The sequence below is a fragment of the Scyliorhinus canicula genome, chromosome 15 (genome assembly GCF_902713615.1).
Source record: "Scyliorhinus canicula chromosome 15, sScyCan1.1, whole genome shotgun sequence".
Taxonomy (NCBI): Eukaryota; Metazoa; Chordata; class Chondrichthyes; order Carcharhiniformes; family Scyliorhinidae; genus Scyliorhinus; species Scyliorhinus canicula.
The window spans coordinates 80,075,428-80,096,603 of record NC_052160.1 but is presented as its reverse complement, the minus strand read 5'-3'; the positions used below and the strand labels follow the sequence as shown (position 1 = coordinate 80,096,603).

The 21,176-nt window shown below is 49.8% G+C and overlaps 1 protein-coding gene across 4 annotated transcripts in view; it reads left to right on the top strand.

Annotated features, from left to right (window-relative positions):
* The first annotated feature begins 6,657 nt into the window (after positions 1-6,657).
* sycp3 (synaptonemal complex protein 3) overlaps positions 6,658-21,176 on the top strand; it is a 260,430-nt gene continuing 245,911 nt past the window's right edge. Inside the window, exon 1 of one of the 4 annotated variants that reach the window (XM_038820905.1) lies at positions 6,658-6,712. The gene's annotated coding sequence lies outside the window, so the exon portion shown is untranslated. Of the gene's footprint in view, positions 6,713-6,775; positions 6,853-7,259; positions 7,281-13,134; positions 13,158-21,176 lie in introns of those variants that run through there. The other 3 variants (XM_038820904.1, XM_038820907.1, XM_038820906.1) reach the window with 3 other exon arrangements.

Genomic DNA, 21,176 nt, shown 5'->3' with positions numbered 1-21,176 from the left:
TCATATTGATTATCTGGTCCCCCCAAGTGAATGTGTGCTGTGCAGTGCAGATTCTCCTCGGACATAAAGTCAGTGTTAATAGGGTTAACGCGTTTGCGTGCTTCTCCCATGAGTGCTCGGTTTACTGAACTCACTGCCGCTGGAGTCAATCTCTGTTCATAAATATACATCAGAGGTCTGGCGTCAAATTTAACTCCTTGGAATGCTATTTCCTCTCCTTCCGTAACCCTTAGTCCCTCTGGGGTGCTGATCAGGCTAAGTCCCAATTTTCCTATCAAATCCCGTCCCATGAGATTAATCGGGCAACGCCTAGAGAGTAAAAATGCAAATTTAAACCTTTCTCCATAATTAGTCTCACACATTAAGGGTGCAGTAAATTGTTCTTGTACTATGATGCCAGATGCCCCGATGGAGTTCAGGTACCTCCCACTCATCTTAATCGGTGCCTTTAATTGACTAATCTGTATCACAGAGTTTCCCGCACTGGAGTCAACTAAAAACGTAAGTCTTTCCCCTTCCACAGTTAATACGTACACTGGCATTCGTCGATAGAATTCTTCATTATACTTAACATAAGTGCCTCGCGGTTTAGATTCATGCATCACACTCTCTATAGTCTGTGTAAAGTTTTCAAGAACGTTAGTACAAGAGGTTAGCTTAAGCGGTTCTTCATTGCAAAGCATCAAGGTTTTGGACTCACCCGCTCCTTCAGGCATACCTCCATCGTCCTCTCCTCCCCTTTGTCAATTACCATTGTCATCATCGTCTCTTGGCCCTTCTTGTCTCTTTGTTGGGCAGTCTCTTGCCCAGTGGTCCTTGCCTCCGCACGTGAAACACCCATCCGTCTTACCGCGTCCTCACCTTCGACCTCCCCTGCCTCTTCCTCATGTCCGTTCTCTACCTCTTCCTCGTTGCTGATCTTCTGCAACCTGTGTCACCATCTGCATCATAGTTAGCTGTGCTTGGTGACTCTGATCCTCGCTCCTTTTGTTTTCTTCGCCTTTTCTAGTGTCAGTAGCTTTTCAGCGTGTATGGCGTGTTGTTCGATTAAGTTGAGTTTCCCTGTGTCCCATGTAATACATGTATTTTTCACCTTCTTAGCGATGTCCTCACTTAATCCATTCATAAAACTGTTCTGCAGATGTGCCTCATACGGAGTCACTTCAGCTGTATTCATGTCAGCTGGTGGTGTAAGTCCACTATGAGTGTTATGCACTTCTGTGAGCCGGGTCAGGTACTGGGACACAGTTTCACCGTCACGCTGCTTACACATGGCAATTTTTGTCATATCCATTCTTACCGGAAAGGCAGTTTGACAGGCGTCCACCAGACCTGTAACAAAGGCGTTATAAGGCACATTATCTGCATGGTCTGGTTGAACTTGGCGAGCTCGCAGGGCCGGCTCAAGGCACCGACAACTCGGGCAGTTGCCCGGGGCGCCATGTGCTAGGGGGCGCCAGAGACTCGGTCCCGCGCATGCACAGTTGGGCCGGTGCCAACCAGCGCATGCGCGGTGGCCGCCCTCCCCCAGGGCGGCCCCCCCTCGGTCCTCTGCCCCCTTGGTCCGCTCCCCCCTCTGCCCGCCCCCCCCCGGCCCCGCCCCCCCCCTCGGTCCGGCCCCCCCCTCGGCCCCCCCCCTCGGCCCCGCCCCCCCTCGGCCCCGCCCCCCCAGGGCGCCGAAGTTCAGCTTGCCCGGGGCGCCAGCAACCCTAGGGCCGGCGCTGCGAGCTCGTACATTATCATCTGGCCAATTGTATCGGATCTTGGAGATGTCTGCGCCCAATTTCCTCCCCAATAATCGCCGCATCTCATGAGACGTGGGCCGAAACTCGAGGCAGAACTTGCGTACCTCGCCTGCAAATTTCTGGCCTCCCGCTTCTCTGGGATCTGGGAGTTGTTCATAGGCACATTCAATGTCTTTCGTTGTCCACGGTCTGTGGACAAGTATCGGTTGTACTTCCGGACCCGCCACCTCTATCATTGGAGCATTGAGGACACTGCCGAGAAATTTACTGTCTCCTTCCCTTTCTTCGTCGCCTTTGTGATAATTAAACGGTTCTGGTGCATCTGGAAGGGCAGATTTAGGTCTGCACGATTCCTTACTCCGGGTATGGTGAACTACTGGGGAGTCAGATGTAGTCACGGTACTGATATCTGGGTAAAGGGGGTGACGGTCAGCTCCTGACGGTAGAGTTCCCATGGACGTCTCAGGCGTTCCCCGAGGGGTTTCACTATATGGTGGAGGGCTCGGTCACGAGGGAGGCCTGGGTTCGTGGGGGCCACTTGTGGAGGAGCCGTTGGGCGCGGGAGGCAGCCATCCAGGTTGGGATCATCCGGAATGGGGTGACCTGAAATAGACTTGACACACTGAAGAGAGTTGGTTTTATTTGCAGTTTCTTTGGGTTTCGCCTGTGATCATCTATTTCTTATTTCTGCCTCTGTTTTCCACATACCGTAAGCCGCCCAATTTATTGTTTCTCTTTTCCTTTTTGCTTTTCTTTCCACTTTCTTTTGCCCTCTGTTCTAACTGAGTTTTTAATAATTCCAATTGTCTTAAACTAAAACTTCCTCCTTCAGGAAAACCACACTCCTTCACCCACATTTTAACTTGACTCACCGAGTCTTGTCCATAATTACATGTATCGTATCTTAGGGTTATTTAAACTTGCAGCATTTGTTTGTTTTTTCCCATTGCTATTACCCATGACCGGTCTCATACTTGTGACCCAGATTCACAGCGACCTTATCCCTTGTGACTTGATTTTCCTCCGGAGGCTCCCGCACGTAAGCGCGTCCGCTTAGGTGGCTTGGTTTTCGTTTAGGTATTTTTACAGGTCCAACCTGTTTGATAGATCCAAGTCTAAATCCACCAGTCACTGTGAGACTGTTCACCACTGTCTATAATTAATAATAGAGCAATTCCTTACCACATATTTCAGTCCGGATCCCGGTGCTGAGGTGACACAGTAATTCTTCGTCCTCTCACGCTGATGGCCAATTGAAGCGTTTGCGATGAGGTGAAAAGCCCTCAAGGCGTCAGCGCTAACGCCTCCCCGGAATCTCCCAGTGTCTGTCTCAAGCATGGGATCCCATCCTCGTCGCCAAGAACTGTGGTGGGAAAATGGAAAACTCAGAAACAATCAGTCATGGATACGAGCAAGTTCGTTTATTTCTTAACTCTGCAGGGGACACGTTCCTCTAACCACAGGAGAGAGAGGAAGGCGCGCCGAGCGCTGCAACCTTCAGTCTTTATACATTCAAAAGATAAGCAGGTTAAACACAGGCATTCATGTAGACAATGGCTGGCTTTCTCTTCTTACTAGTATTTCTCCATTCCATATAAGGAGTTGTTTTTCTCCTGGCTTTAGTATCTCGTCCTTCATATAGCTGGCATATCAGTTTCTCTCTCTCTCTCTCTAACCTTGCACACACACAAACGCCTGCAGATTTAGTTAATCACACGATTAAGCAGTTATTCAATATTAAGTATTAAAATTAGGGGCCTCACGGTAGCATGGTGGTTAGCATCAATGCTTCACAGCTCCAGGGTCCCAGGTTCGATTCCCGGCTGGGTCACTGTCTGTGTGGAGTCTGTACGTCCTCCCCGTGTGTGCGTGGGTTTCCTCCGGGTGCTCCGGTTTCCTCCCACAGTCCAAAGATGTGCGGGTTAGGTGGATTGGCCATGCTAAATTGCCCGTAGTGTAAGGTTGTTGGGTTACGGGTATACGGGTTACGTGGGTTTAAGTAGGGTGATCATTGCTCGGCACAACATCGAGGGCCGAAGGGCCTGTTCTGTGCTGTACTGTTCTATGTTCTATGTTCTAAAATTGTCCATTACAACCACCATATTTGATTTGATTTGAATTAGATTTATTATCACATGTACCGAAGTACAGTGAACAGTATTTTTCTGTGGCCAAGGGAACGTACACAGTACATACATAGTAGACAAAAAGAATAATCAACAGAGTACATTGACAAATGGTACATTGACAAAGTGATTGGTTACAGTGCGGAACAAGGGGCCAAACAAAGCAAATACATGAGCAAATATATCCCCCTGTATCCCATGGGCGTTTACTTTTCTGACTCGTCTGCCATGTGTCAAATCTTGTCAAATACCTTACTGAAACCATGTAGACAACCCCATTGCACTACCCTAATCAATCCTTGTTACTTCCTCAAAAAATTCTATTTCGTAAGACATGATTTTCCCTTAACAAAATCATGCTGACTATACCTGATTAATCTGAGTCTTTCTCAGTGATATTTACCCTGGCTCTCAGAATTGATTCTAATAATTTGCCCACCGTCAAAGTCAAACTGACAGGCTGATAATTATTTGGCCCATTCTCACACTCTTTTTAAACAATGGAACAACTTTTGCAGAACTCCAATCCTCTGGTACCCCACCCATTTTAGTAAGGATTGAAAAATAATCCTAGGGTATCCACTATTTCCTCCCTGGCTTCCTGGGATATAATCTATCTGGTCCTGGTGACTTGTCTGCCTTCAAGGATGTCAGCACTCCAGTACTACTTCTCTCACTGTGCTTACTGTACCCAATATTTCACAGTCTTCCTCATTAGCTAGAATGTCTGAATCATCCCTCTTTTTTGTGAAGAGACAAAATACTCATATGTACATCCTGATATGCATATGTTACCTTGTACATCCCTTTCTTTATAGTTATCTTTTTGCTCTTAATGTACTGGTGAAACATCTTTGGATTTCTTGCCATATTTTTACATATCCTCTCTTTGCTTTCCTGATAGTACTGATATGAAGAAAAATGTCTTCACTTAAGGGGTTGTGAAAATGTGTAATCATTTACCCCAGAGGGTTGTGGATGCTCCATCATTGAATATATATAAGGTTGGGACAGGTTTTTGATCTCTCAGGGAATCCATGGATATTGGGAGTAGCCTGGAAAGTGGAGCTAAAGCCAAAGGTTTTCCACGATCATGTTGAATGGTGGGGCAGGCTTGACAAGCTACTTGGTTAGGTTGACCAAATGTCCCGATATCCTGATAGTTTTCACCAGATTGGTCAAATGTCGAGGTTTTCGACTCCACTGACTCGCCACTCTGGTTCGATTTCATACCGATAGGTAGCATAAATTGGAAAACAGAATATAATTTCATTTTACCAGTAGATTCCTTTTAAATCAAAAAGCATTAAAATACCAACCAATCAGGATACTAACATGACTGGATGGTGGGTCCCATGAAGCGGTTTCATTTAGTCAGATGGAACGTTTAGTCCGGTGAAAGTCAAAGGCTGCTGCAGAGATGGAACCTGGGGCTGCATGGTGGTGCAGTGGATACCACAGCTACTCACGGCGCCAAGGTCCCAGGTTCGATCCCAGCCCTGGGTCACTGACTGTGTGGAGTTTGCAGTCTCCCTGTGTTTGCGTGGGTTTCACCCCCAGAACCCAAAAATGTGCAGGGTAGATGGATTGGCCACACTAAATTGCCTCTTAATTGGAAAAAATGAATTGGGTACTCTAAATTTATTTTTAAAAAGATGGAACCTTATCAAGGGTCTCACTGTTAATCATTTCTCTTTGTATTATGTTTTTTTTTACAAAATCACATTGAAGTCAGTTACCATGGTGCTTTTCTGAGTGGGTGTACAAGTGTGTATCATTTTCCTTTCATCTCTTTCTCCAGTCCAGCAACATTCAATGTGTTTCTTTAAAAAAAATTTAGAGTACCAAATTCATTTTTTCCAATTAAGGGGCAATTTAGCTTGGCCAATCCACCGACCCTGCACATCTTTGGGTTGTGGGGCAAAACCCCCACACACAGCGGGGAGAATGTGCAAATTCCAGAGTGACCCAGAGCTGGGATTACAAGCTGGGATCTTGGCGCTGTGTGAGGCAGCAGTGCTAACCACTGCACCACCATGCTGACCAATGTTTCTTCGCGTATCTCTTTGATAACGTCAAAATTCTTCACAAGTGTAGTGATGTTTAATGGAACAAAGCAGAGGCCTGTAATAGCAATCAGTGTGTTTGCGACTGAAACTGGAGGCATGTTGGCGCATGATCTGGTGAATGATTGGGTGAATGGATAAAAGCAAATTACAACGGATGCTGGAATCTGAGAGGAAAGAGAAAATGCTGGAAAATCTCAGCAGGTCTGGCAGCATCTGTAGGGAGAGAAAAGAGTGAACGTTTTGAGTCCAGTGGCTCAGCACGGCTTTGACAGAGTCACTGGACTCCAAACGTTAGCTCTTTTCTCTCCCTGCAGATGCTGCCAGACCTGCTGAGATTTTCCACCATTTTCTCTTTCGATCTGGTAAATGACCGGGTCTGCTCAATGATCTGGTGAATGCTGGTATGTGTTTCCACCCGCAGGGCCGCTATCTCCGGGCCGCACTGGCCAACTCTGTCTCCAGGGCCTCTGGCCTCGGGCCGGCTCTGTCTCCATATTTCACAAGATGGAGTCCCAGTTCAGCCCAAAATGGCGACCGCAGCCCCACCAGCTGATTGGCTACCGGTCCCGCAGCTGCCCCATTGCCATGCTGTTCATTGGATGCAGCAGCCGCGCGCGCAGACGGACTGTTTACGCCTTTCCCGCTCCGAAGCTGGTCCTCCAGGGGATATAGTGCCTGAGATTTCCCACAGCGACTGGAGAGACGGGGTGGGGTGGGGTGGGGGGCGGGATAGGAGAACGGGGATGGCGTGAGCGGCCTTCAGCTCAGAAAGGTAATTGAGGTGATTAATCCGGCTGTGCTAAGCCTCCACGGTATTGGACGTAACCGTAACCATCCGCCACGTGAGCAAGCACAAGTGGCGGGAAGATAACCGTCAAAACATATAGTGCGGTACGAGGGAGGGAGAGTGAGGTACGAGGGAGGGGGTGTGCGGTACGAGGGAGGGAGAGTGAGGTACGAGGGAGGGGGTGTGAGGTACGAGGGAGGGGGTGTGAGGTACGAGGGAGGGGGTGTGAGGTACGAGGGAGGGGGTGTGAGGTACGAGGGAGGGGGTGTGAGGTACGAGGGAGGGGGAGTGAGGTACGAGGGGGTGGGAGTGAGGTATGAGGGGGAGAGAGTGAGGTACGAGGGAGGGGGTGGGAGTGAGGTATGAGGGGGTGGGAGTGAGGTATGAGGGGGTGGGAGTGAGGTATGAGGGGGAGAGAGTGAGGTATGAGGGAGGGGGAGTGAGGTACGAGGGAGGGGGTGGGAGTGAGGTACGAGGGGGAGAGAGTGAGGTACGAGGGAGGGGGAGTGAGGTACGAGGGAGGGGGAGTGAGGTACGAGGGAGGGAGAGTGAGGTACGAGGGAGGGAGAGTGAGGTACGAGGGAGGGAGAGTGAGGTACGAGGGAGGGAGAGTGAGGTACGAGGGAGGGAGAGTGAGGTACGAGGGAGGGAGAGTGAGGTACGAGGGAGGGGGAGTGAGGTACGAGGGAGGGAGAGAGGTACGAGGGAGGGGGAGTGAGGTATGAGGAAGGTATCGGGGAGGGGGTGTGTAGGGGGGAGGAGCAGGGATGTGAGGGAGGAGGGCGTGAGGGGGAGGAGGGGGTGTGAGGGAGGAGAGGGGGGTGAGGGAGGTGGAGTGGGTGTGAGGGAGGCGGGGTGAGGGAGGCGGAGTGGGTGTGAGGGAGAGGGTAGTGGGTGTGAGGGTGGCAGAGGAGGGTGTGAGGGAGGGGGAAGAGAGATGAGGTCGGAGGCAGGGGAGAGAGGTCAGAGGGAGGGAGAGAAAGTGAGGTCGGAGCGAGGAGAGGTGAGTGAGGTTGGAGGGAGGGAGTGCGGTGTGAGGTCAGTCGGAGGGGTGAGATTGGAGGGAGGGGAGAGAGTGTTCAGAGCGAGAGGGAAGATGTCGGGGGGGGGGGACAAAATGAGGTATGGAAAGAGGTACCAGAGAATGAGGTACGTGGGAGGGATGGTGTGTGGGGAAGAAGGGAGGGTGTGTGGTGTACGAGGGAAGGAGGGAGGGTGTGGGGTTGGGGAGAAGGAGGGTGTGTGGGTTATGAGGTAGGAGGGAGGATGTGGGGTACGAGGGAAGGAGGGAGGGTGTGGGGTACGAGGGAAGGAGGGAGGTTGTGGGGTACGAGAGAAGGAGGGAGGGTGTGTGGGGTATGAGGGAGGAGGGTGTGTGGGGTACGAGGGAAAGAGGGAGGGTGTGTGGGGTACGAGAGAAGGAGGGAGGGTGTGTGGGGTATGAGAGAGGAAGGGACTCCGGGGTGGGAGTGAGTGCGAGGGAGGGAGATATAGGTTTGGGTAGTGTGAGGTCCTATTGATAGAGAAACGTTTCTTACATCGTGTTTGCTTCTTTTGCAAATTACCTTAAATCTATATCCTCTCGTTCTTGATCCTTTTACGAGGGGGAACGGTTTTTCCGTATTGACTCTGTCTAGCCCTTTCATGATTTTGAGCAAATCTATCAGATCCCCTCTCAGCCTTCTCTCCAAGGAAAAGAGCCCCAACCGTTCCAATCTATCCTCATAACTGAAGTTATTCATCCCTGGAACCATTTTTGTGAACCTCTCATTCTCCATTGTGTTCAGTGTGGCAGCAAGGACTGTACACACTATTTCAGCTGAAGTCTGCCACCTTCAATGACCTATGCACATAAAAACCCAAGTTCATCTCTTGCACCCTCTTATGAATGTTACCCTTTTTTTTGCCTCTCCCATGTTCTTGCTCCCAAAATGCATCACCCACACTCCTCTGCATTGAACATCATCTGCCACCTATTTGTCCATACCACCAATGTGTCTTGTCTATTCGAGGTTGTACACAGTCCACCTCACAGTTTACAATGGTTCCAAGTTTTGTACCATCCACAAACGTTGAAATTATCTCCGGAACATCCAACCTAGATTATCAGGAAAGCAAGAGTTCCAATAGCATAAGACAATAAGTCAGAGGAACAGAATTAGGCCATTCATTTCGTCGGGTCTGCTCTTCCATTCAATCATGGCTTGTATGTTTCTCATTACGTTCTCCTGCATTCTTCCCATAATCCCTGATCCACTGGGATATAAATCAACCCCATGGAATCATCACGACAATCCTTCCTCCATTGACCATTACCGTTGATTCCTATTATTCACTTAATTTTGTGTCGACATTGCTACTGTCCCTTTTATTTCATGAGCTATAACTTTTCTCACAAGTTGTGTGGCACTGTATCAAATGTCTTGAGAGTCTATGTACACCACATCAACAGCATTACCCTCATCAACAATTATCCCAAGTCACCCAGGGTTTCCTACTTCTACCAGCCTTACCCTGAACCCTGGTTAACATACTTTTGAAAGCCTCCCACTTACTAGCCGCCCCTTTGCCTGCCAACAGATTCCTCCAATCAACTTTTGAAAGCCATAATACCATAAAAATTGCCCTTGCCCCAATTTAGAATTTCAACTATTATTCTCCATAGCTGAGGCACGATCAATTGGACAAGGACGATAGTTGAATCCAACTGAGGCTTTATTGCTATAAGATGTGTGGCCTCCCACAGCAGCTGGCGAAATGGCTGCTAGCTGGAGGACACGCATATTTATACAGCAGGCAGAGACTACCGGCGGACCTGTAGTACAGGTCCTACCGTACATCACCTAATACAGGTGCAACAGTGGTTTACCACATTCACCCCCTGTTGAAATGAGTCCGGCGGGGGTGGTGGAGAACTATATACAACAATGAGTTAATATTTACAGTATTTGATCAAAAAAAATGTTTTTTGAAGTCTGGTGTCAGTTAGAGACTTAACCGGTCTGGTGCCTTGATGTTCTGCTGAGAGCGACGTAGTGGTGTCAGCGATATCGGTGCTGGCCTGATGTTCGGTGACTCCGGGGGCGTGCCGAAATCCTTTTCATCCTCGGGTGCGGGCAGGGGAAGGACGGATGGTCCTGGTGGGGTTAATGCTGGGAGCGCGGGGGAGGGGAGGGTGGCGCCGGGCCGGTGAGATGGGTGTGTGTGGAACCTGCTGGTGCCAGGTCCCTGAGGGAGACAGTATCTTGGCGGCCGTCGGGGTATGCCACGTAGGCATACTGAGGGTTGGCGTGGAGCAATTGCACCCTTTCCACCAACGGGTCCGCCTTGTGGAGTCGGACGTGCCCACGGAGCAGGACTGGTCCTGGAGCTGCGATCCAAGTCGGGAGCGACACCCCCGGATGTGGACTTCCTGGGGAAGGCTAAAAGACGTTCATGGGGTGTGTTAGTAGCGGTGCACAGCAGTGACCGAATGGAGTGGAGTGCATCAGGGAGAACCTGCCAGCGAGAGGCTGGGAGGTTCCTGGACCGTAGGGCTAGTTGGACGCCGCTCCATACCGTCCCGTTCTCCCTCTCTACTTGCCCGTTTCCCCGGGGTTTATAGCTGGTCGTCTTGTTGGAGGCGATACCCCTGCTGAGCAGGAACTGACGCAGCTCATCGCTCGTGAATGAGGATCCCCTGTCACTGTGGATATAGGCGGGGAAACCGATCAGAGCGAAGATAGTGTTTAGGGCTTTGGTGACGATGGCAGACGTCATATCGGGGCATGGGATGGCGAAGGGGAACCTGGGGTACTCATCGACCACACTGAGAATATATGTGTTTCGGTCGGTGGAGGGGAGGGACCCTTTGAAATCCACGCTGAGCCGTTCAAAGGGGAGGGAGGCCTTCACTAGGCTCGCACGGTCCAGCTGGTAGAAGTGCGGCTTACACTCCGCACAGACCTGGCAGTCCCTGGTGATTGTCCGTACTTCCTCGACGGAGTAGGGCAGATTTTGTGCCTAATGAAGTGGTACAACCATGTGACTCTCGGGTGACAAAGGCTGTCATGCAGGACCTGGAGTCGGTCTACTTGTGCGTGGGCATATGTACCTCGGGATAGGGCGTCTGGGGGCTCGTTGAGTTTGCCGGGGCGATACAAAATCTCATAATTATAGATGGAGGGCTCGATCCTCCACCGCAAGGTTTTATCATTTTTGATCTTGCCCCGCTATGTGTTATTGAGCATGAAGGCTACCGACCGTTGGTCATTGAGGAGAGTGAATCTCCTGCCGGCCAGGTAATGCCTCCAATGCTGCACAGCTTCAACGATAGCTTAGGCTTCTTTTTCGATGGATGAATGCCGAATTTCTGAGGCATGAAGGGTGTAGGAAAAGAATGCCACGGGTCTGCCTGCCTGATTGAGGGTGGCGGCTAGGGCGATGTCCGATGCTTCGCTCTCTACTTGAAAGGGTAGCGTCTCGTCTACTGAGTGCATCCCGGCCTTGGCTATATCGGCTCTGATACGGGCGAAGGCCTGTTGCGCCTCGGCCGTCAGGGGAAAATGGGTGGACAGAATGAGTGGGCGGGCCTTGTCTGCATAGTTTGGGACCCACTGGGCGTAGTACGAGAAGAACCCCAGGCAGCGTTTGAGGGCCTTGGGGCAGTGAGGGAGGGGAAGCTCCATGAGGGGGCGCATGCAGTTGGGATCGGGCCCCAGAACTCCGTTCTGGACCACATAGCCGGGTATGGCTAAGCAGGTCGTGTTAAACACACACTTCTTGTTGTAAGTGAGGTTGAGGAGAGTGGAGGTGCGGAGAAATTTGGCGAGGTTGGCATCGTGGTCCTGCTGGTCATGGCCGCAGATGGTGACATCGTCTAGGTACGGGAAGGTGGCGCAAACCGTACCGGTCGACCATTCGGTCCATCTTTTAGAAAATTGTATAGCAATAAATTGAGGCACGATCAATTGGACAAGGACTATAGTTGAATCCAACTGAGGCTTTATTGCTATAAGATGTGTGGCCTCCCACAGCAGCTGGCGAAATGGCTGCTAGCTGGAGGACACGCATATTTATACAGCAGCAGAGACTACCGGTACAGGTCCTACCGTACATCATCTGATACAGGTGCAACAGTGGTTTACCACAATAGCTATCTTAAAACTAATGGAATTATGGTCACTGGTCCCAGAGTGATCCCTCACTAACACTTCCATCATCTGTCTTTCCTTATTCTCCAAAGGAACTCATGTTTTGCCCCCTCTCTAGTTGCGCCATCCACATATTGAAAGGAATTCTTCCTGAATACACTCGACAAATTTCTCTTCATCCAAACCCTCACCCAGTGCTATGGCTGTCCCAATTAATATTGGGGAAGTTAAAGTCTGAAGTTAAAACTCACCACTATTCTTAGAATTCCCCCTATACCAAAAAAAAATGTTGATATTCTAAATGGTGAACAGGGATTCTCACTCCCTGACTCCAATGCAGGCTTCTGTGGGTGCTATTCAGGTCAAACTATCTTTTCAAGTTATCCCCCGGTATAACCCATACCTTCACCGAAGAATTTTACCTACTTACCCCTTAATAGCATCGATGTCCTGGGTCCTGCGTTATTAAGGAAGTGAAGTAAGCTAATAACCACTTTTTGAGGTTAAGTTATTTTTATTATTATATTTTTTCTTTTAAAAGCTGCAAACACTTTCTTTACAGAAAGGAAAAAAGATCTTGCTTCTGGCTGCTGGTTGCTTCAGGCCCACCTTGGCAATCGATCTTCTTAAAATCTGGTCTTCTTGAGTTGTATTCGCTGGTGAACTCGGTTGCTGTGTCCTGTTCTTCCCATGCACCGAGCTGTGAGAGCTGGCTCTGCTAGCTATCTCTAAGCTGACTCTGACTCCTGTTTAAATCCTAGTCTTCCTTAGATGTATAACTGTTTAAACTCGGCTGCTTGCCTTGTCTTTCCCATGACCCAGCTCTCTCTCTCTCTCTCTGAGTTCTCCTCCCCTCCTCTCCTGTTGCTGGTTGCTGTTGCTGTTGCTCCCTGGGTTTATATTCTCTTTCTGAGAGTTATTAAGTTTTAACGACTTTATTGTAAATGAGCTTGTTTCACTTTGATAGTTTAAAAGTATCTTTGATGTAAACATCTTACTACAACTAATTATTCATTTTGGGCATATCGTCTCCTCTCAGATCTGATTAAAAAATGCTTTGGTTTCAATAGTTAACTTTTATTTCTGTGATTTCGAATCGTTTAATTTTCCAATTGTCCCCAGCTCATAACTTGCCTTTAATTTTGACTTAAATGATGTTTCTCGTAGACAGGTCGTCTCCAATTTCTTTAATTGACTTGATGTTCGTAGAATTTTACACTTTAAAATTGACACCAAATTCGACCTGGGCATCTTCCATCCTTTCCAGCTGTTTACTAAGAGAGTTTATTTCAATTAAGGTGTGAAACTTTGCGTTTAGTTGTATGCTAAAATTTAACTTGGTTATGACTGAAGACTTGCCTGTTTTAAACATTCGTCACTTAATGCAATTGAAACTCTCATCCATGCTTTTTCAGATGCTTCCTGAGATAGTTACATTCCATGAAGGTGTGAGCCATTGTTTTAGCTTACCACATGAAACGGTGTGTTTGCTAAGCCTGTTTGTGAGCAAGAATCTGCATTTTACAACCCTGCTCTTTGCAGCTGCTATAACCTTTTGTGGGATCTTTCCCTGTACCCTCTCAAACCAGATATTGCCAGACTTCCATGTTTCAAATGACACATTTTTTCTCTATTTTCCAGAAGAAGTCCCCCACTATTACCACCCTATTTTTCTGGCAGCTGTCTGTAATCGCCTTGCATATTTGCTTCTCAATTTCCCGCTGGTTATTGGGGGCCTGTGGTAGAGTCTATCAAATGTGATCTCAGCCGTCTTATTTTTCAGTTCTACCTACCGTATATACTCGCGTATCCTGCGATCTCGCATATCATGCGACTCCTAAATTTTCGTCCCCAAAACATGATTTTATCATATATCTTATGTATCATGCGAGTCACTTTTTTGAGATACCAGATGACACTAGGCTAGGCTTTCCGCCGTAAACAACCGAATGAGAAACAGCTGTTTTGCTGTTTCTAATCACAATATATAGATTCAGTGGGTGAACCCTGGATATATCCTCTCTCTCTACTGCCCTAATCAAAAACTACCTCCAGGTCTATCTTTCCTATAGCATCTGTACTTCGGAACATTGAGCTGCATGCCCTACCCTCCTTAGCCATGTTTCAGTAATAGCTATAATACAGGGCAGCAGGGGTAGCATGGTGGTAGCATAAATGCATAAATGCTTCACAGCTCCAGGGTCCCAGGTTCGATTCCCGGCTGGGTCACTGTCTGTGTGGAGTCTGCACGTCCTCCCCCTGTGTGCGTGGGTTTCCTCCGGGTGCTCCGGTTTCCTCCCACAGTCCAAAGATGTGCGGGTTAGGTGGATTGGCCATGCTAAATTGCCCGTAGTGTCCTAAAAAAAAAGTAAGGTTAGGGGGGGGGTTGTTGGGTTACGGGTATAGGGTGGATACGTGGGTTTGAGTAGGGTGATCATGGCTCGGCACAACATTGAGGGCCGAAGGGCCTGTTCTGTGCTGTACTATTCTATGTTCTTCTATGTTCTATCCCAATCACATGTACCTATCCATGCCCTGAGTTCATCTGCCTTGCCCGTTAGGCCTCTTACATTGAAATAAATGCAGTTCAATCTATCTCTGCCTTCCACTTTTCTCCTTACTGGCTTTTGGTTCCCATCCCCCTGCTGCATTAGTTTAAATCCTCCCCAACTTCAATTTCCCCCCCAGTCAAACCTCAGATTCACCGTTTAGCCGCTTACAGTCCCAAGATGCTGTCGGTCCCTTCTGTGCTGTACTGTTCTATTAACAGTGCTAGCAAACAGCCCCCTCGGACATTGGTTCCAGTCCTGCCCAGTAATAGACCATCCGATTTGTAATGGTCCCAGCTCTCCCAGAACTGGTCCCAATGTCCCAAAAATCTGAATCCCTCCCTCCTGCACCATCTCTCAAGCCACGCATTCATCCTGTCTATCCTGTCATTCCTACTCTGACCAGCACGTGGCAATCCCAAGATTACTACCTTTGAGGTCCTACTTTTTAGTTTAGCTCCTATCTTCCTAAATTCAGCATGTAGGACCTCATCCCGTTTTTTAACCTATACAGTTGGTGCCTGTATGTATCACGACAGCTGGCTGTTCACCCTCCCCCTTTAGAATGTCCTGCATCCGCTCTGAGACATCCAGCACCCTTGCACGGAAGGGAAAATATCTTCTTGGAGTCTCGTTTGCCCCTGCAGGAATGCCTGCCTACTTCCCTTGCAATCGAATCCCCTATCGCTATAACTCTACCACTCTTTTTCCTGCCCCCTGTGCAGCAGAGCCAACCAAGGTGCCATAAACTTGGCTACTGCTGTCTTCCCCTGGTGAGCCATCTCCCCCAACAGTATCCAAAACGGTATACCTGTTTTGGAGGGAGATGACCGCAGGGGATCTCTGCACTGCCTTTCTACTCTTCCTCTGCCTGTTGGTCACCCATTCCCTATCTCCCTCAGTACTCTTTATCTGTGGTGTGACCAACTCGCTAAATGTGCTATCCACAACTTCTTCAGCATCGTGGATGCTCCAAAATGAGTTCATCCGCAACTCCAGAGTCAAGCAGTCTAACAGGAGCTGTAGCTGGACATACTTCCACATGAAGGAGCCCTGGACAATGGACGTGTCCCTGAACTCCCACATCACACACAAGGACCATGACACTGGTCTGGGATCTCCTGCCATTTCTTTACCCTTAGGTTAACTTATACAACTACAATGCGAAAAAAAAAGATAGATAGATGAAAAGAAAAAACTACTTACCAATCACACTACTTAGATTCACATTTAGCAGGTCCCCTCTTGGCCAATCAAATCACAGCCTTCCTGTGACGTCACTCTTCAATTTCCCCCCCAGTCAAAACCTCAGATTCACCGTTTAGCCGCTTACAGTCCCAAGATGCTGTTGGTCCAACCGCTTGTCTCCACTTTGCTCCTTATGCAGCTCAGAATGTACTCTGGTGAGCTGGACACTAGGCTCCGCCCTCTGACAGCTGCTCCCATAATTCCCGGCTGCTCCTGGACCTTCTCTCTCTGACTCTTCCACCTGGAGACTTACCAGTCACTTCTCCCTTGTAGCATCAGCTGCCAGTTTCTCTTTTCTCGCAGTTCCACCTAACTCCCAGTTTTCACCCAACTTCAAGAAGTACTCTTACTCAGCCAAGGCAGCACTCAGTGCAGACTCTTCCCATTTCTCCTTGACATTCACCACCTCCTTGCCTCCCTTCCCCCCCAGCCACTTGTATATATATCCCTATTTTTTTCCTTCCCTTCCACATCTGGAAGCAGCAGTCGCTCCAGCAGGGTGTATCCTGGCAACCTAGGGAACCCCATCCAGATCTTTTGTGCAAAGTCCCTAATCTGCAGATACCTGAACTCTCCCCCTCGTCGCAGCTCTACCCTCTCCCTTCGCTCCTCTAGACTGGTGAACCCTTCCTCCAAATACAGAGACAAGGTATGGACCTTGGCCAGCCCCACTTCCTTCCACATCCTGTTTACACTATCCAACCCCCCCTCCTCAAACCCATGATTCTCACACAGTGATATCTCTTCCACCCTAAAATGCCTCCTCAACTGATTCCATCTCTTCACCGTGGACTGCACCACTGGGCTCCCTGTATACCTACTCGGAGGCATTGGCAACGCTGCTGTCACCGTAGCCCTCAAACTGGACCCCTTCCAAGATTCCTCCTTCATCCTAACCCACTCTACCCTTTGTCCTTCCCACCACCTTGCCGCATCTTATCCACATTCGGCGCCCAATAATAAGCAGGTTTGGCAATGCCAACCAGCCCCCCAGCCCCTATAGCAGGGTCCACCCGACACCTTCCTCGCCCATACGGAGTCTGAGATGATTGTGTCCAATTTCTGAAAGTAGGCCTTTGGTATAAAGAAAAATAAACAGGAACCTCGTCAGAATATTCATTTTCAGTGGTTAGAACAGTTGCTTAACAGTTCCAGTATCCAGGTTTGATTCCGGGGTCACTGTCTGTGCGGAGTCTGCACGTTCTCCCTGTGTCTGCGTGGGTTTCCTCCAGATGCTCCAGTTTCCTCCCACAGTCCAAAGATGTGTATGTTAGGTGGATTGCCCATGCTAAATTGCTCTGAGTCCAAAAAGGTTAGGTGGGGTTGCTGTGCTATGGGGAGAGGATGGAAGTGTGGGCTGAAGGGGGGTGCACTTTCCAAGGCGGTGACTTGATTGGCTGAATGGCCTCCTTCTGCACTGTAAATTCTATGTCCCAGAACGTCCTGGCCCTCCCTCTATAGATTCCGGGGAGGTATCCCGTCGGGACGACTTGGTCTTTGATCGACGGACCTAGGCCCTACAGTGCTCGTTTTGGTCTTAGCAGACTCGGGATGAAACAGTTACTCGATGAACTGGACATGCCAGTTGTTGGGGGACAATAGGAGGAGAAGGTTGGGCTGGGGACAGGGTTCACTTCTTGGGTGAAACTTCTATCCATGGTGAGCGTACAGACCAACATCATCAGCTCTGAATACTTCCAGCTGTACAGGGGCACAAGGCAGGGATGCCCGCTGTCCCCGCTCCTATTCTCCCTGGCAATCAAGCTGTTGGGGTTGTTCGCCGGGAGGGGGCACGTGCCCCGTCCCTGTGTAGAAGTCAATTTTTTTCCAGCTTCTGGACTGTGGTAGAAAGATTCAACAACATTCATTAAGAAACATAACAAGACTTTCTTTTCAAACATACTGCAGTTTTGGCTGAAAGTTGTGGTCGGAGAGCAGGGAGTGTCACTGCTGATTCCTACCTCAATTCCTACTCACAGAAAATTCGCTCAGAATCAGGATTACGTGACTACAGCTTGATCAGGAATTTGCTCAGAAGTATAAACATAAGCACTATCATAAAACAAGAGTCACCTTGCTGACCTTTCAGGACTCTGTCCGTCACTCAGACCATTATTTTGTCCTTTGATGGAATGTTTAAGAGTCGGAGGAAATTTGTTTCTTCCTGACCTTATCTTGTCATATTTTAGACTGCTTTGGGTTATGACGAGTTAGTCTTATCAGAATTTGCGGAGTCCAGGCATTTCGGATCAGCTTGACCTTCTCTGATCTTATTCAGGCTTTAGGTCATGCGAAGTCAGCTTTTCTTACATTGTACCCAGTAGTTGACCAGTTTCCCCATCATGCCATTATTTACTTCGTACAATATCACACCTGTATCTCCTGCACTCTTCCCTGCTTTTGCAGGAAAGCAAAAGCAAAATTTGTACCGTCTGCTGTAGATCTAGGGATGGTTCGGCTAGCTACTTCCGCTGAATAGCCACATTGTTTACGCCGCAGACCAAACAGTTCACGCAGCATTTCTGAAAGGGAAGTTCCGAATTCACAAAATTCGGCTATTTTACGTAGCTTTCTCAAAACCTCAGTGACTCTTCAGGGGTAATTTCTGTTGTATTAAAACAGTGGGTGGGATTCTCCGACCCCCCCGCCGGGTCGGAGAATTGCCGGGGGGCGGAATGAATCCTGCCCCCCTGGCTGCCGAATTCTCCGGCGGTGGAGATTCGATAGGGGTGGGAATCGTGCCGGTCGGCGACCTTTGGCAGCGGCCTCCCTGGCGATTCTCTGACCCCCGATGGGCTGAAGTCCTGCTCGTTCTATGCAGGTCCCGCCGGCATAAATTGGACTAGGTCCCTACCGACGGGACCTGGCGGCGCGGGCGAGCTCTGGGTTCCTGGGGGGGGCGTGAGGCGATCTGGCCCCGGGGGGTGCCCCCACGTTGGCCTGGCCCCGTGCTCGGGGCCCACCTATCTGTAGGCGGGCCTGTGCCGTGGGGGCACTCTTTTCCAAGCGCCGGCCGTGTCAGCCTCCGCGATGGCCGGCGAGAAGGGTGAACCCCCCCGCGCGCATGCGCGGGGATGATGCCAGCAGCGTTGACGCTCCCGCACATGCGTGGACCCGCGCGGGCCGGCGGAGTCCAATCGGCCCCGGCTGACACGACGCCAAAGGCCTTCCACGCTGTCCGGTGGGGCGGCAACCACTTCGGGGATGGCCTAGTCCCTGAAGGTGCGGCCGAGGCCGGAGTGGTTCTGCCAGGCACAGGAGAATCCCGCCCAGTATCTCTGCACTATTGCAGAAGGTCTAGCGTTGAAGCGCTGCCCCACTAGGGTTAGGACCGTAGAGCTTCTGGCGGAGAAGAAAAAGCTACAAATGGACTTTAACCTGCCATCCACCAGGAAACCAGGTTACACCAACCCCGGCAGACATGGGGATACCTTCTACAAACATAAAGACAAAGCCAGGCTCACCAGCTGAGAAAGCAGGCAGCCACGAGGGAAATAGCGCAGGTGAAGAATAGCAAGGGGGATTGTTGCCGATCAAAAAATGGTCAACAAAGCTTTTGAGGCCTTCCCCTGACGGGGACTTGGGATGAAACAGTTACTTGATGGACTAGACATGCCAGTCGTTGGTGACAATAGGAAGAGGGGGTTGGGCTGGGGACAGGGTTCACTGCTTGGGTGAAACTCCTTTCCAACTCTCCCACGGCGAGCGTACGGACCAACACCATCAGCTCTGAATACTTCCAGCTGGTGCGATAGGCAGGGATGCCCACCGACCCCGTTCCTATTCTCCTTGGCAATCAAGCTGTTGGTGATCGTCCTCGGAGCGGAGAAAAACTGGATAGGAATCCGAAGAGGAAACGAAGTACAGAGTTTCACTCTATGCGGATGACCTGCTCCTTTACATATCAGACCCGCAAAGCAGCATGGAAGGGATTGTGAAGTTCCTGAGAGAGAGACGCCTCAGAGGTCGCTCTCGCCGCCACTCTGAATCAGGCAGGGAGACCAGGAGCTTTCTTCTCCTGAACCCTCTCCGCTTCAGAACTTCGCCACTCCTCAGGACCAGCAGGACCACGATGCCAACCTCCACCGATTTCTCCAAACCGCCCAGAAACTCAATCTCACCTACAATAAAGAGAAATGCGTTTTCCGCACTACCAGACTAGCCATCCTCGGCTATGTCGTGGAAAACAGAGTCCTGGGCCCCGACTTGGACTGTATGCGCCCCCTCTTACAACTCCCTCTCCCTCATTGTCCCAGGGCCCTCAAGAGGTGCCTGGGATTCTTCTCCTATTACGCCCAGTGGGTCCCCCAGTATGCAGGACAAAGCCCGCCCAGGTTTGAGGGCTGATTCCATAGTAGTTTTCTTAAGTCTATTAAATTGATGTGACCATCAATTCACTCGAGACACGATAGGAAGTAAACTGTGGCTTTAATAGACTTACAACTGAGCCTGCCTGCGACCAGAAGAACTGAGGGCAGACTCACAAGGCTGCAGCACTTTATACTTCCGTTAGTGGGAGGAGCCATGGGCAAAGCGAGGGTGGAGCCTTGTACAAGCTCCTCATCTCCCCCTGTGGACAGAGCCGCGCAATGGCTCACAGACAGAGCCCACAAGGACACAATGCTATACAGTCTGAACGCAATACTATACAGTGTGAATTACATGATGTACATTCACCACAGCGAGGATGAGGAAAGCTGTCCAGGGACGATCTTTCAAGCCCTCTCATCCCCGCCAGCCAATTACTCAACAAGCCCAGTGGTGATAGCCACACTCTGAACCTTGAATTAAATGAGATAGCACTTTGGCCTAACTGAAATGTCCCCTATGGCCTGCATCTAAGGCAACCTCAGGTCCACGCAGCCATGCTAGACACCACCTTTAAGAGGTGGTGACAGGATGGGGGGTTGCTGACTGTTCGGGACTTCTACATAGAGGACAGACTAGCGACCTTGGAGGGACTGACAGAAAAACCACAACTACCCATCGGGAATGAACTGTGGCACCTACAGGTAAAGAACTTCTTCCGCAAGGATACAACACATACCTATGGATCCTGAGACACTCAATGTTAGAGGAAGTACTGGACGCGGGAAGTCTGAGAGGGGGGGAACTATGGGGCCCTCTACAAGAAATGGCACACTCCCCAATGGATGAAATATGGGAAATATGGGAGGAAGAACTAGGGATAGAAATAGGGTGGGGATCTGGAGCGATAGCACTAACCTACTTAGTGCCAACTTCACTTCCACTTGTGAAAGGCTAAACTTCATGCAATTGAAAGTGGTGCACAGAAAGCACCTAACAAGAACCCGAATGATTAGGTTCTTCTCGGAAGTGGAGGACAAATATGAATACGGCCAGGGAGACCCGGCCAACCACACTCATGTTCTGGGCATGCCCCAGACTTACATAAGAACATAAGAACATAAGAACTAGGAGCAGGAGTAGGCCATCGGCCCCTCGAGGCCTGCTCCGCCATTCAATTAGATCATGGCTGATCTTTTGTGGACTCAGCTC